The sequence below is a fragment of the Spermophilus citellus genome, assembly GCF_964194105.1.
Source record: "Spermophilus citellus genome assembly, chromosome: 3".
In the NCBI taxonomy this organism is placed as follows: Eukaryota; Metazoa; Chordata; class Mammalia; order Rodentia; family Sciuridae; genus Spermophilus; species Spermophilus citellus.
The window spans coordinates 231032522-231048234 of NC_138184.1; the positions used below are offsets into that span (position 1 = coordinate 231032522).

Consider the following 15713-nt stretch of genomic DNA (forward strand, 5'->3'; position numbering starts at 1 on the left):
GTAGGTTCCCTAAAATAGATTAAGTGTTCCAATGGGCTAAACAGAGGATTTTTTTTTTTTTTTTTTTTTTTTTTGCACCAGGGATTGAATTCAGGGCACTGAGCTCTATTTTTTGTATTTTATTACTATTTTTTTATGGACACCATACCTTTATTTTGTTTATTTTTATGTAGTGCCAGGGATCCAACCCAGTGCTTCAAAGCGCTCTATCACTGAGCCACACTCCGGCCCTATTTTGTATTTTATCTAGAGGTAGGGTCTCAACTGAGTTACTTAGCGTCTCTCTGTTGCTGAGTCTGGCTTTGAACTCATGAGCCTCAGGCCTCAGCTTCAGAGTTGCTGGGATCATGGGCATGCGCCACCATGCCTGGAAACCCAGAGAAAGTCTGAAGAACAAACCATTGGCAGACAGGGGGATCCCAAGTTTGAGGTCAGCCTCTGCAATTCAGGGAGACCTGTCTCTTTTTGTAGCTGCTGGGGATGGCACCAAGACCCTTCTGCATTCCAGGCAAGCAGTCCACCACAGAGCTGTATCTCCTTTCTCAAAGGGGGAAAAAAAAGCCATTGGGATAGGGCATTTCAATATTAATTTCCTCCTAAACCCAGGCTGGCCCACAGAACAATAGAAACACACCTACTGGGTTTGGTCTACCTTTCGGTGCAAGGGTCCAGGGAGAGGGAACTTCATTGTCATGCCAGTGAAACCATCGGCCACATTCCCAGCCCCCTCCGTGCCGTGTGCGCCCGTGAGTGTGCCAGAGGGTACACCCCGGGGCACTGTCACTGAGCCTCACCCCCAGCTCTCTTTCTTTTTTCAGACAGGGTCTCGCTAAGAAGCTGAAGCTGGCCTCGCACTTGCACCCCTCTGCCTCCGGGGTCTCCCGCGAGGCCCGTGCTGCGTTGCGCGACAGGCTCCCGGCCCGTCGCCCGCGCGGGCCTGCAGCCCCACGTCCCAGCCCAGCGGGGCTGGGGTCACAGACGCACGCGGCCCGCTTCCCCCCGCATTTCCAGCCGGGGCCCTCGGGTCGGCTTCGTCCGACTCGGGCCTCTCGCAGTTCCATGCCAACGGGTCTAAGAAGCGACCCCAGGGTGCCGGCTAACCAGCTCCGGCGCGGGACACTCGTCACGTGCACGCGGCAGAAAGAGAGCGCCGCGGACCAGGGGCGGGAACGACCCCGCGACGCGCGGCGACCGTCCGCAGAGCGCCGCCCCGGCCCGCGCGGTGGCGGAACCTTCGCGAAGGCCGGGCGGTGCGGGGCGCGTGCGCGTGCGCGGCGTCAGGGCCGGGCGGAAGTCGACGTCGCCGCGCCGCCGCCGCGCCGCCGCCGCGTGACGTACTTCCTGTTTGTTGTTGGAGAAAGGAGAGAAAGGAAAGCGCGAGGAGCCGCTGCCGTCGCCACCAGCGCAGCCGTGCCGCACCGTGAGCACCCGTCCGTCCGCCCCGTCCCGTCCGCCGCGTCCTCGGTGAGCCGCGTCCGGCTGGCGGGCCAGCGTCTGGGTCTCGGTGGTGGCCGTGGCTGGGTCTGGGGTCTGGGTCAGGGTTTGGGCCGGGTTCGAGGCCGGGGCCGGGGCCTGGGTTGGGGTCGGAGCCGTTTCGGGCCCCGGGCTGGGGTCGGCGCCTGGGTCTCGCCCTGGCTTGTGGCCGGGGTCGGGGTCTGGTCTGGGTTGGGGCCGGGGCTGGGTCGGGTCGGGTTTGGGGTGCGGCTGGGTTCAGAGCCGCGGTCTGAGCCTCCGGCTCTGCACCGGAGCGTGGGTTTGACCCGGGCGCGGGGCTGGGACCGGGCTTTGGCCGGGTGAAGGTCCCGTGAGGGTCTAAGCGTAGGTCCGAGTCCGGTTCCGGGGCTCGGGTGGCGCTTGGTTCGGGCCAGTGCCGCACGCTGCCGCGGAGAGTCGGTTGAGCCGACCCGTCCGCGCGGGGCGCCGGGGTCGGCGGAGCTCGGGGCCCGGAGTCCGCGGCCTGCACCCCGCGCAGGCGGGCGGCCGGTGGGAGCGCCAGGCGGTGTCCACAGCTCCGGGCGGTGGGGAGCCGGCCGGGCCGCCGGCCGCTCCCGGGACCGCTGGAGTTTATGTAACTAAGTTTATGCAACTAAGTTTACGCTCCTCGCGCCCGCGTCGCCCGGGAAGCGCGGCCGGCGGCCTCCGGTTGTCCGGGGAGCGAGCTTGCGGCGGGCTGCTTGGCACCGGTGTGGCCTGGGACGGGACCGGCAGGGGACGCAGAACCGCGTCTCCCCGGGAGGCCTCGGGCCGCAGCCCAGCGGAGTAGGCCCGCAGCGCCCTGGGCATTTTCCGCGTTTTACTTCAGGGGTTTGCTTTAAGTTTTCGTTCCTAAAATACTTTATTTTTACTTGCGGTTCTGGGCCTGGAACCCAGGGTCTCGCGCCTGCTGGACCCGCGCTCTGCCACTGAGCCACACCCCCAGCCCGACGGCTAAGTATTGTAAAGCCACTGATTTAGTAGAAAAGTTACACTAAGCGACCGTCTCCTCAGAGCCCCCCAAGAAAAAAGGAAAGGCAAACTGTAATCTAAATGTTTCAACTTTCATAGCTACTTGTTCCTTGAGGTGAATTTCGTTTTTCTGATCTTTCGTATCACCATGAATTAGTGTTGTTTAAAAGGAATTGTATACTTTTCCCCTAGTCCTGTCCCTTGTACTTTCGGGGATATTTGCTCCAGCTTGTGTTTTTATTTCCACCACTGGGGGAACCAGGAGCTCCAGAGGGGTTAGGGCTGCCTTTTGTGTTTATATTACACTGATGAGCTGCGTTTTTTTTCCCATTATGAATAATAATATAAAATTTGGAGAATGAGTTACCTTTTTTTGGTGTAGTTTGTAGGTGTGGGTGACATGACATGAAGTGGGACAAAAAAAGCGTTGAGGTGGGTTTTTAATTTTTTTGGGGGGGCAGTGGTGATTGAACTCAGGGGCTACATCCTCAACCCTATTTTGTATTTTATTTAGAGTCAGAGTATCACTGAGTTTGCTAAGCAAGCTTTGCCTCCCAAGCCGCTGGGGAGAGGTGAGTTTTTGAAGTTGGTATTGTGGTATGGTGGAAGATTTAAAAAAGATTTGGGCGAGTTCAGAACCCGTTGAAACATCAGTTTCCAGACTTATTTTGTAATAGATAACAAAGTGTCCAGATTCAAGAGGTATGCTGGCTGCAGGATGGACTTAACTGGAGTTCTGGGTGCAGAGCATTGTTTCATACAGTGAAGACTATATGAATATGGGATTACTATGTGTTGTAATACCTACAACTAAGAGGCCTGGATTAGTTTTTCCCTTTGAGCAATCCCATTATTTTAAGTGGTAGAACCAAGGGTATAATCATTTTCTCTTGTGCTCTTGTTTTGGGACAGTTTCAAGCACATAGGCAATTGTACCCATAACTACCACCAACAACTTTTTGTGGTTTTGGAGATCAAACCCAGGGCCTCATGAATGTCAGACAAGTGCTCCACTAACTACTGAGCTGCATCCCCAACCCTTTTCATTTTTTGAGCCAGGGTTACACTAAGTTGCTTAGGTCTTGATAAGTTGCTGAGGCTGGCCTTAAATTTGGAATTCTCCTGCCTCAGCTTCCCAGGGTTGATTGCTGCGATTGCAGTTCTAGGAGACTTTTTTTTGGCCACTGCTTTTTTTTTTTTTTTCCCTAGATTTATATGTGGTGCTGAGAATCAAACCCAGTGCCTCACACAGGCCAGGCAGGTGCACTGTGGCTGAGTCACAGCCCCATTAAGTTCTTTTTATTTGAGACAGGGTCTCACTAAGTTGCACAGGCTGGCTTTGGAACTTAGATCCTCCTGCCTCAGCCTCTCAACTCCTTGGATTATAGGCATGAACCACCACTCCTGGTTTATCTTTCACATTAAAATTTTTTTTTTTTAGTCGGACACAATACCTTTATTTATTTTTATGTGGTGCTGAGGATCCAACCCAGGGCCTCGCATGGGCTAGGCGAGCACTCTACCGCTGAGCTACAACCCCAGCCCCTATCTTTCATAGTTTTAAAGAAGGCACTTTAAAATACTTCTAACTGGAGTCTAACTGGTATGACACATGTATACACTTTCCACTTTACTGTTAATCTGATAAGGTTACCTTCTATGTTTACAGATGAAGAAACTTTTAAGCCATTTCTGATGTCTGTCAATAAGGAGTAAGTGAACATAGTTAGCTTTCATACTTGATGTTTCGACATGATTTTAAAAAAAGAACTTTTTTAGAAAGTTGGGTGTGGTGGTACCTGCATTTAATTCCAGCTGGGAGGCTGAGGCAGGAGGATCACAAGTTCAATGCCAGCCTCAGCAGTTTAAGGTCCTATGCAACTTGGTGAGACCCTGTCTCAAAATAAAGGGCTGAGGATGTGACTCAGTGGTTAAGTGACTTTGGGTCAATCCCTGGTAATAAAAACAAGCTAAACCAAACTTTTTTGGTTTAAGTCTCTCACTTCACTGGAAATGATTCTGTGTTGAAAATTTGGTATGAATTCTTCCAGGACACCATCTAGTGGTAAAGGGCTGGTAGCTGCAAGCCCCTTAGTGAGTAGGATGGATCAGTGGCAAAATTGAACCAATGCTGTAAGATTTCAGAGGGAACTTGATCCTAAACAGAGATTGAGAAGAAAAGTGAAACTGGTCGAACGAAGGTAATAAAATGATGATGTAGGAATGGAAAGACAAGGGTCAAGCTACCTGGAGAGAGTGACACTGGGTAGGTCAGCCAGTAAGATTGGACATTTGCTTTGATTTTGATACTGGGGATTGAATCCTGGGGTGCTTTATTACTGAGCTACAATTCCCAGCCTGAAATAAGGTTTCCCTAAATAGCTGAGGTTGGCCAGGAGCTTGTGATTCTCCTGCTTCAGCCTCCCAGAAATCCTTGGGAGTATAGATGTATGCCACTGCACATACTTTATTGTATAGGAGATTGAATCCAGGGGCTCATATCCATTGAGCCTACATCTCCAACTCTTTTATTTTTTTATTTTAAAACAGGTTCTTGCTAAGTTACTGAGGCTGGCTTCAAACTTGGGATCCACTTGCTCCAGCCTCCCCAGAAGTTGGGATTACAGGTTGGCATCACAGTACCTGGCTTCATGTTTTTATTATATTACTGATAAGGTGTTTGTCAAACTTAATATTTGGCTCCTTTCATGTTAGTATTCTACTTAAGAAATAAATTTCAAAAATAATTTTTTAAGGTTTGGAAAATTGAATTTTGGTAAATATTAAAAGGATTTAGGCCAGGTTTGGTGGTGGCATGCCTGTAATCTCAGCAATTACAGGCTGAGGCAGGAGTATCACAAGTTCAAAGGCTGCCTCACCAATTTGGTGAGGCCCTGCCTGGGGAAAAAGGGGAGGGTTTGGGTAGGGACTAGGGATGTAACTCAGTGGTAAAGCGCCCCTGGGCTCAATCCCTGGTACCAAAAAAGAAAAGTGTTTGGATTCCTAAGGCTCATATATAGTACCTATCAAAGAGGAGACAGGTTCGGTTTATTTATACTGCTCTTGTGTATTGCAGAAGCTGTACTTTATTTGGCTATAGCTTGGTTTTCTCTGAAAATTGTTACCTTATCTAAAATTCATAAGGATTTTTTTGCCATTCTGAATAAACAAGAGTGACTATTATTCTGGCTGCCAGACGCTTGAGCTATCTGCATATTAAAGCACTCGAGGCATTTTAGGAATCTTCAGCTGCAGTTGAAAAGTTTTTTTTTTTTTCCCTCTTTTGAGGGGAGGAGTAATTTCCTCACACAGTATGATTTTGACCCCTGTAAAACTGTTTTTATCACCACAAGCATGTGAAAAGTCTGTTAAAATTTATGTTGTCCATACTCGCACACATTTTGTCTTGGTATGTGCACCAATAATTCTTTTTTTTAAAGAATTTTTTTTAGTTGTAGATGGACACAATATCTTTATTTTATTTATTCATTTTTTATGTGGTGCTGAGGCTCGAACCCAGTGCCTCACATGTACAAGGCAAACACTCTACCACTGAGCCACAACCCCAGCCCAGTGCACCAATAATTCTTTTTTTTTTTTTTTTTAAGAGAGAGTGAGAGAGGGGGGAGAGAGAGAGAGAATTTTTAATATTTATTTTTTAGTTCTCGGCGGACACAACATCTTTGTTTGTATGTGGTGCTGAGGATCGAACCCGGGTCGCACGCACGCCAGGCGAGCACGCTACCTCTTGAGCCACATCCCCAGCCCCAATAATTCTTACTTCCTTGTGTCACTTTGGCTTGATCTTCCGGGCTAGGCCTTGAATCTGAAGGCCTTCATTTGTACCTAGACAGAAATGTCCAGAGTGCTCAGGAGATGACTTGGGAGTTGGTCACACCCATAAGTGTGTAACAGATGATGACTGCTGTTTAAAAGAACAACCTTTGACCTGGAGTCATGGCAAAAGCTTCCTGTGTGTGTCTCAGGAACATATTGGGGCATTCAGGATACAGGTGGAATGCATTAGTAGATCTGCTATGAGGAGTGATGATGATTTACTACTGTGGCTTCCTCTCCCCCTTTTCTTACCTGTGTGTTGTATTCTGGGAATTCAAAAGATGATGAAATGACATTTAGGAAAGGTCTCCAGATTTATGACCTTTTCATTTAAAATTCCCTACTTCTGTTCCATTAAGCAAATTTTCCTGCACTAAATTTGTTTGATGCCACAACATGAATTGAATTCCTCTGAAAATAAATATTTAAATTACCCATTTATAGGCTAGTAGAAGAAATAGGCATATTAATTTGTTATGTCCTATTCTTGTGCTGGGGATTGAACCTAGGGGTGCTTAACCACTGAGTCACATCCTGAGCTTTTTATTACTTTGAAACAGGGTCTTTCCTTGTTTCCCATGCTGGCCTGAACTAGGAATCCTTCTGCCTCAGGTCCCCCTTTCAAGCTGGGATCACAGGTTCTGCCAACGGAGCCTGGCCCTACTAGAACATTCAGGCAGGAAGATCACATGTTCAAGACCAGCTTGAGCAACATAGCAAGGCCCTGTATAAAATAAAAAGGGCTGGGGGCATGTGCAAGGCTTGTGTTTCATCCCCAACATGGCAAAAAAACAAACAAAACCCCACAAAAATTAGTAATAAGACTTAAAAATGTAACTTTTTTGGGGGGGTGGTGCTGGTAGTGGTGTTGAGGATTGACTCAGTGCTTTACCACTGAGCTTCATTACATTCCTAGCCCTTATTTAGAGACAGGATCTTCCTATTGCTGAGGCTAGCTTCGAACTTGGGATCCTCCTGCCTTAGTTCTAGAGCTGCTGGGATTACAAGTGTAATCACCCATCTGAGGTAAATGTAATTATAGTGATTTAGCTCACCTGTAGAGTAATTGTGGAGGGTAGTTAATTCAACTTTTGGGAGCTGAATTACTGCTTGGGGATTGAGGAAATAGCATATAAAGCAAAACAACAGTAGGGGAATAGGTATCCTCTAGTCTTCTAGAAAGATGATCTTTGTGATGTGAGGTATACCTAGTCCTAATATCTATGGGTCTTAGTCCCCATACTTACAAGTTTAATTTTTTTTTGTATTTGTAAGATACATCTGGAGAATGTTGAACGTGTAAATAATTTGGTGGTAGGGGGGTACAGGGAATTAAGCTCAGGGGCATGCAACCACTGATCCACATCCCCAGCCCTATAGAGACAGGGTCTCACTGACTTGCTTAGTGCCTAACTTTTGCTGAGGCTGGCTTTAAATTCTCCATCCTCCTGCCTCAGCCTCTTGAGCTGAGTTGTGTGCGTGGTAAATAATTAAAAAAAATTTTTTTCTTTTGTAGTTGTAGATGGGCAGAATGCCTTTATTTTGTTTATTATGTGGTGCTGAGGATTGAACCCAGTGCCTCACGCATGCTAGGTAAGTGCTCTGTCACTGAAATACAGCCCCAGTCTGGTAAATAGTTTGTTGTCTGGATTAAAAAAAAAAGTTTTTAACATTTAAGAGGCCGGCTGAATTGGAAGGAGAGAATTTCTTTCTTAGCCACAGTTTCTCCTTGGATAACTAAAGTTTTCTTTTTCTGGTTATTTTTTCGAACTTTTAAAACATAATGTAAATAGGTAAGAATCGCTGGTTTTAGTCTTTTTCATCCATGTAGTTGGTTGCGTCATCTGGCAGGTATGGTGCATTGAATGCAGACTTCTCTTTGGGCTAGGTCTAGACTCAAATAGAATAAAATTTGTTCTCTTTCAACAATATCTAGCATGTATTGGGTATGCAGTGCCATTTTAAAATTTCATTAATTTGGATTGGCTAATATAAATTCATGTGAAGTGGACTTTGGGTTCATACTGAATCAATGGGGGGGGGCGGTGCTTGTTTGTAGGACAGATTGGCAGGTTTACATCCTGCCTGTTTCAATAGTATCATGGATTAGGATTAGCAGTTCTTTCTTAGACAAGTTCCTGTTGCATACTCCAGCAACAGTTTGCTTTCTATCTATTTAATATTTATTGGGTATTGGAAATCTAAACCAGGGACTCTACCACTCAGCTATGTCCCCAGTCCCTTAAAATTTTTTCTTTTTTTTTTTTTGAGACATGGTCTCCCTAAATTAACTGATGCTAGCCTTGAACTTGGGCTCTTCCTTTCTCAGACTCCCTTTTGCAGGGGGATCACAGGTGTGTGCTGTGTATCATTATGCGTGGCCTGACTGCTATCCTTATTTCTGTTTCTAGGCTGTCAGGAGCTTATTCTTGCAGTTCATTGTTGATTTAGTTCCGCGTTTTAGCTGCACGTGATTATATCTTGTAGAGGCACCACCACCTTAACCCGTTTTGCTGGTATGTAGCTCAGTGGTAGACAGCTTGTGTGAGAAAGGCCCTGTTTTTTTCTTTCTTTTCCTTTTTCCTTTTTTGGTGCTGAGGATTAATTTAGGGCCTTGTGCATGCCTGGCAAGCACTCTACCAGCTGAGCCCAAGGCCCTGGTTTTGAATTCTAACACTTCAAAAAAATAACACAGGGTTGGGGTTGTGGCTCAGCAGCAGAGCACTTGCCTAGCACATGCAAGGCCCTGGGTTCGATCCTCAGCACCACATAAAAGTAAATAAAATAAAGGTATTGTGTCCAACTACAATTAAAAAAATAAATATTTAAAAATAATAACACAAAATTTAGGTCTCCTGTGGTTTCCCCCCCCTCCCAGCAGTAGTAGCAGGGTCTGGCATCTGGTGGGCATGCATCATCTGTGTGAAGAGTGTGTGTTGGAGTACATGCCTGTAATCTCAGTGGCCGAGGAGGCTGAGATAGGAGGAGTTCAAAGTCAGCTTCAGCAAAAAAAAAAAAAAAAACAGGTGCTAAGCAACTCAGTGAGAACCTGTCTCTAAATAAAATATAAAATAGGGATGGGGATGTGGCTCAGTGGCCAAGTGCACCTGAGTTCAATTCCCGGTACCAAATAAAAGAGTGAATGTTGGGAGGCTAGGCTGTAGTAGCATGGTGTCAAAGCAATTGCTTACCTTGTGTTAGGCACTGGGTTTGATCCTTAGAACCACCTTAAAAAAACAAGGCATGTTGTCCATCTGCAACTACAAAAATAAAAAAAAATGAATGCTTGAAGACAGATAAGATTTGGAATGTAGTAATCTCAGTAAATCCTTCATATGATTTGGTTAAAAGTAAAAGAAAGGGGGCTGGGGATGTGGCTCAAGTGGTAGCGCGCTCGCCTGGCATGCGTGCGGCCCGGGTTCGATTCTCAGCACCACATACCAACAAAGATGTTGTGTCCGCCAATAACTAAAAAATAAATATTAAAAAATTTCTCTCTCTTTCTCTCTCTTCCTCTCTCACTCTCTCTTAAAAAAAAAAAAAGTAAAAGAAAGGCCAGCAATTAGGTGGAAAAATGGGCAAGGATGTTGATAAGCAGGCCTTGGGAAACAAAGCTGTAGATGGTTCTTGAACCTCAAAGGTACTTAACTGTACAGCCTGGTGGTACAGCCAGCAATTCCTGTGACTCAGGAAGTTGAAGCAGGAGGGTCCCAAGTTCAGGTCAGCTTGGGCAACCGAGTGAACCCCTCGGCAAGTCAGCAAGACCCTGACTCAAAAAGTGGGGGTCGGGCTAGGATTGTGGCTCAATGGTGGAGCACTTGCCTGGCATATATGAGGCCCTGGGTTCTATCCTCAACACTCCATACAAATAAATGAGTGAATGAATGAATGAACAATAAGAAAATAGAGCTGGGGATGTGGCTCAAGCAGTAGCGCGCTCGCCTGGCATGCGTGCGGCCCGGGTTTGATCCTCAGCACCACATACAAAGATGTGTGTCCGCCGAAAACTAAAAAAAATAAATATTAAACAAAAAAGAAAATAAAAGATTAATAACTAAAAAATATTTAAAAATAAAGTGGGGGGTGGCTGGGGCTGGGGGCATACGCGTGTAATCCCAGTGGCTTGGGAGACTGAGGCAGGAGGATCTTGAGTTCAAAGCCAGCCTCAGCAAAAGGGAGGTACCAAGCAACTCAGTGAGACCCTGTCTCTAATAAAAAAAAAAAAAAAAAAGGCTGCAGGGGCTGGGTTGTGGATCAGGGGTAAGGTCCTTGCCTAGCATGTGTGAAGCACTGGGTTCGATCCCTGGCACCACCTAAAAATAAAAACAAAGGTATTGTGTCCATGTACAACTTAAAAAAAAAAAAAAAAAAAAAGGCTGGCGATGTGGCTCAGTGATTAAGCACCTCTGGGTTCAATTCCCAGTATCAAAACAAAAGGGTGGTGCTGGAGATGTGTGGTAGAGTACCCCGTGGTTCTCAATTCCCAGTACCAAAACAAAAACAGTGAGCAGTTAGGCTTTACTTACTATGATGGAAAAATCAAGCAAGGAAGTATTTCTGAGGACTGCAAAAACCTGAGGCTGATAATAATAATCAGAATGTAAATTGGTGCCAGCCACCTCTGAGGCAGTTGGGTAGCAGGTCTGTCTTTCACTTGGGGTTGAACCCATAGGTCCTTTTAACACTGAACTTCATCCCAAGCCCTTTTTGTTTATTTTTAAGAAATTTTGAGACAGGGTATGGGTAAGTTGCCAAGGGTCATGCTCAGTTTTCAAGGCTAGTCTGGGATAACAGGCTTGCATGACCACCCTCACTTTTTTTCTTTTCCCTGGGGATAGGATCCAGGGCCTTGGATATGTTAGAAAAGTGCTCACCCACCGAGCTACAGCCTCAGCTCAGTATCTTTGGTTTATTTGATTATTATTATGATGATGATTTTGGTGGTGCTGGGGATCAAACCCAGGGCTTTGTGCATTTGAGGCAAGCACTCTACCAGCTGAGCTATCTATATCCCTAATCCTTAATTTGAAAGCATTCCGCAGCCTACCTAGAGATCTTGCTTCCCTGAGACAGCAGTGGTGAAGAGGGCAGCTCTAGAACCTTGGGCCTGATCAGGCCCACCTTTGTGCAGTTGTCCTCTTGGGCAGTGATTGTGCTGACCTTTGTAGGGCTGTCCTGCGAGGATGAAAGGAGGGAGAGTAGATGAGACTAGTACTCCCCGTAGTAAGAGCTCAGGTATTATCTGTAAAACTGACTTTCGTGATGTCAGGGTATTTGTTGTGGTGTGGTTTGAGATGGCAAAAAGCTGATGGACCATTGGGTCCTTATATGCAGACTTAGAGATTGAATTGATAGGAATGTCCTGCCCAGGTATACTGGGAAAGAGGTGATAGGGTGGGTTGGAAGCTAGGTAGGAGTGTTCTGGAAAGGAGCAGTTCCTGCCCCACAGGATCTATTTCATCTGGATTAGGTACTGTGTTTTTGCTGTGTAGCTTGTTCTGCTCCATTTAGCTCAACAAAAGAACCTGCAGCAGTCGTTTTCATTTTGGGTTATCATTGTGTCTGAAGGGACTTCTGGCAATGTCTGGAGACTTTAGTGGGTTTTTTTTTGGAGGGGGGCGGGGGTTTACCACTGAACTCCATCTCCATCCCTTTTACTTTTTTGTTTTGAGAGAGGGCCTTGCTAAGTTGCTGAAGCTGACTTCTTGTCTCAGCCTCTCAAGTTGCTGGGCCTGGAGACTTTTTTGATGGTCCCAACTGGGAAGGTGTTTCACCCATCCAATGGGTAGAGGCCAGGGATCTGCTAAATAACACAATGCACAGGACAGACCCCCTGACCCACGGGACCGAAGCGCGATGCCTGTTTCTCTACCTTCTACTGTCTGGCATTGAATGAGATAACTTGGGTGAGTTGCCTCTTCCTGGCTCTGCAAGAGACCCTGGGCAAACCTTTGTTTCTCTGAGTTTGTGGGATAGAGTTAGGTGTGGGGCAGGGGGAAGTTCAGTGAATCTTTGTATTGGGAAAAAAAATTTTTTTGGGGGTACTGGGAATTGCACCGAGGGCCTTGAACATGCTAGGCAAGTATTCTACCACTGAGCTACATCACCAGTCTTGAAGTTCCTTTTTTAATAAAGCAGTTAAAACTGTGTACCAGTGTCCTCTTTCCCATGGAGAAGGGATAGACCCATAAATCATGTATTTCTTAATTTTCTTTTTAATTCTTAAGCCATTTAAGGGCTTCTGCAATGTGAATTGGTCGTGTAGGCCTAGAAGTTTACTTGATGACAGAAAAAAATCTGTCCCTATGGTCTCTACCCTCTGTTTTTATTTTGATATTGTAGATTGACTTTGGGCACTTTATTATTACTGAGCCACATTCCCAGCTCTCATTTTTTTGTTCTGAAACAGGCTCTTACTAACTTGCTTAGGACATAACTAAGTTTCTGAGGCTGGTCTTGAAATTGTAATCCTCCTGCTTTAGCTGTCTGAGTGGTTGGGATTATAGGCATGTGCGACTGAGCCTGGTGCACCTTCTGTTTTTAGATTTTGAGTGCATATGTTGTGATTTGTGTCAGAATTTTTTCTATCTTCTCTGTACGGGGCTATTCCTGATTTTCCCTTCCTCAGTAAATATCAGCTTTGTCTGCCCCAGTGACTCCATGCTCCTTCCCTAACATTCTACATGGAGTTTGTTTGTTGTGATTTGTGTTTACTTGCCTGTCTTCACTGAACTTTTTCTGTGTGCACTCTGGGGATTGAACCCAGAGTGCTTTACCAAAATTACAACCTTAAATTTTTTTTTTTTTTTTTTTTTTTTTTTTTTTTTTTTTTTTTTTTTGCTTAGAGCATTTTATGGTTTGCTTGAGGCTGGCCTTGAAACTGTCCTCTCCTACCTTTTTTGTGTTTTTTTTTTTTTTTGTGTGTGTGGGTGATTATCAGGGATTGAACTGGTGGGGGGGCTTTCAACCACTGAGCTACATCCCCAACCCTACAGGGTCTCACTGAGTTGCTGAGCTCCTTGCCATTGTTGAGGCTGGATTTTGAACTGGCAGTCCTCCTGCCTCAGCCTTCCATAACTGGGATTACAGTTATGTGCTGCCACGCCCAGCCTGCCCTCCAACCTTAGCCTTCTTGTTTCTGGGATTATAGGCATGTACCACTGCATGCCCAGCATTATCTTTCTCCGGAATTATTGGCTTCTGTTGTTCTCAGAGCTAGCATAGATGTCACAAACAGCAAGTTTGGGTTTTTCTTTTCTTTTTTTTTAATTTTTTTTTTTTTATTTGTAGGTGGACACAATACCTTTATTTTTATTATGTGGTGCTGAGGATTGAACCCAGTGCCTCATGTGTGCTAGGCAAACGCTCCTCCACTGAGCCACAACTCCAGCCCCTGTTTTTTTTTCTTTTTGTGGTTCTGGAGTTCAAACCCAAGGCTTCACACACTGTACCACTGGGCTATATCCCCAGCCCATAAATAGTAAGTTTGTATGGGCAAGGTCACTCAGAATTAAAGCATTGTTATCATAGCAGATTTGGTTGGTTGGACAATGAACCAAGCTGTGAACTCTCTTCATCTGCTCCAAAAGATAATGCAAAGGCAGGATAGTAATCCCAGGTTCAAGTAATCCCAGGTTCAAAAAGACCTGGGGGTGGCTTGGGTTGTGGCTCAGTGTTAGAATGCTCGCCTGGCATGTGTGAGGCACTGGGTTCAATTCTCAACACCACATACAAATAAATAAAGGTCCATAACAACTAAAAAAAAGGGGGGGGGCTTGGGTGGCTCAGTGGTAGAGCAGTCAGTCGCCTAGCACATGCAAGGCCCTGGGTTGGATCCTCAGCACCACATAAAAACAAGTAAATAAAATAAAGGTATTGTGTCCAACTACAATTAAAAAATAAATATTAAAAAAAAAAGACCTGGGTGTTTATCAGAGTTTTATTGTTATCAGGAGAGTCACAGTTGCCTTCCCATTGCACTGGTTCAGAAAGAGATATAGGAGTCTTACTCTCTTCTGTAAATGGCAGTCTACCTAGACTGTCTCTGAGCATTCATGTTGGATTCCTGCTAAGAGCCTGTAACATTGGGACATGCTCAGAGGGGAGGGACCAGTTAGGTTGGGTTTCTTAGAAGGAAATAGAAGTAGTAGAGAGTCAGTATCGCAGCACTCCAGTCAGAATAGCAGCTATTATGAAGATAAGCAACAATAAGTGTTGTTGAGGATGTGAGGGAAAAAAGGCACACTCATACATTGCTGGTGGGACTGCAAATTGGTGCGGCCAATATGGAAAGCAATATAGGGATTCCTTGGGAATCTGGGAATGGAACCACCATTTGACCCAGCTATCCCTCTCCCTAACCCAAGACTTAAAACAGCATACTACAGGGACACAGCCACATCAATGTTTATAGCAGCACAATTCACAATAGCTAAACTGTGGAGCCAATCTAGATGCCCTAGAGTGGATGAGTAGATTAAAAAAAATATGGCATATACACACAATGGAATTTTACTCAGCAATAAAAGAGAATAAAATCATGGCATTTGCAGGAAAATGGATGGTGTTGGAGAAGATAATGCTAAGTGAAGTTAGCCAATCCCCCCCCAAAAATGCCCAGTGTTTTCTCTGATATAAGGAGGCTGACTCATAGTGGGGTAGGGAGGGGGAGCATGGGAGGAATAGATGAGTTCTAGATAGGGCAGAAGGGTGGGAGGGAAAGGAAGGGGGGCAGGGGATTAGCAAGGATGGTGGAATGTGATGGACATCATTATCCAGAATACATGTATGAAGACTCAAATTGGGTGTCAACATACTTTATATACAAACAGATATGAAAAATTGTGGTATATATGTGTAATAAGAATTGTAGGGCTGGGGTTGTGGCTCAGGGGTAGAGTGCTTGCCTAGCATGTGTGAGGCCCTGGGTTCGATCCTCAGCACCAGATAAAAACAAATAAAAATAAAGTTATTGTATCCATCTACAACTAAACAAAATTTAAAAAAAGAATTGTAATGCAAAAAAAAAAAAATACTAGTCAAGAGAGGGAAGCATCATGATAAAGCCCCCACATAGGCAGCTGTGTGGAAGAGAAACCAAGATCTGCTTTCTAAAACTGAACACTTATCAGAGGGTGAACATTCCCTGGAGACCTGTGGAACAGGATCAGGGAGAAGACAACCCTTGGTTTCAAGTCAGGACCTGCCTTTGGAGATGGCGAGGGTTTTTGTAGGAGGTGATCATAGACAACCCCTTAACTCTGGATTCTGACTAGCAGGTTCCAGACAGCAGCCAGCTGCTTGTCCTTCGATCCTGTGTTGGAAGATTAGCTCACTGTTTTTTGTTCTGGGTCTTGGAATGTTAAAGGTCAAATAATAGTACTTGGGATCAAGTAAGTTGACAAATCCTGAAATCATGATTTTTACTTCTG

General features: G+C 45.6%; 1 protein-coding gene across 1 annotated transcript in view; it reads left to right on the plus strand.

Moving 5' to 3' along the window:
- The first annotated feature begins 1168 nt into the window (after positions 1-1168).
- The window catches only part of DNAJB6 (DnaJ heat shock protein family (Hsp40) member B6), a 59761-nt gene continuing 45216 nt past the window's right edge, over positions 1169-15713 (plus strand). The window contains exon 1 of the mRNA XM_081283348.1: positions 1169-1464. The gene's annotated coding sequence lies outside the window, so the exon portion shown is untranslated. The remainder of the gene's footprint in view (positions 1465-15713) is intronic.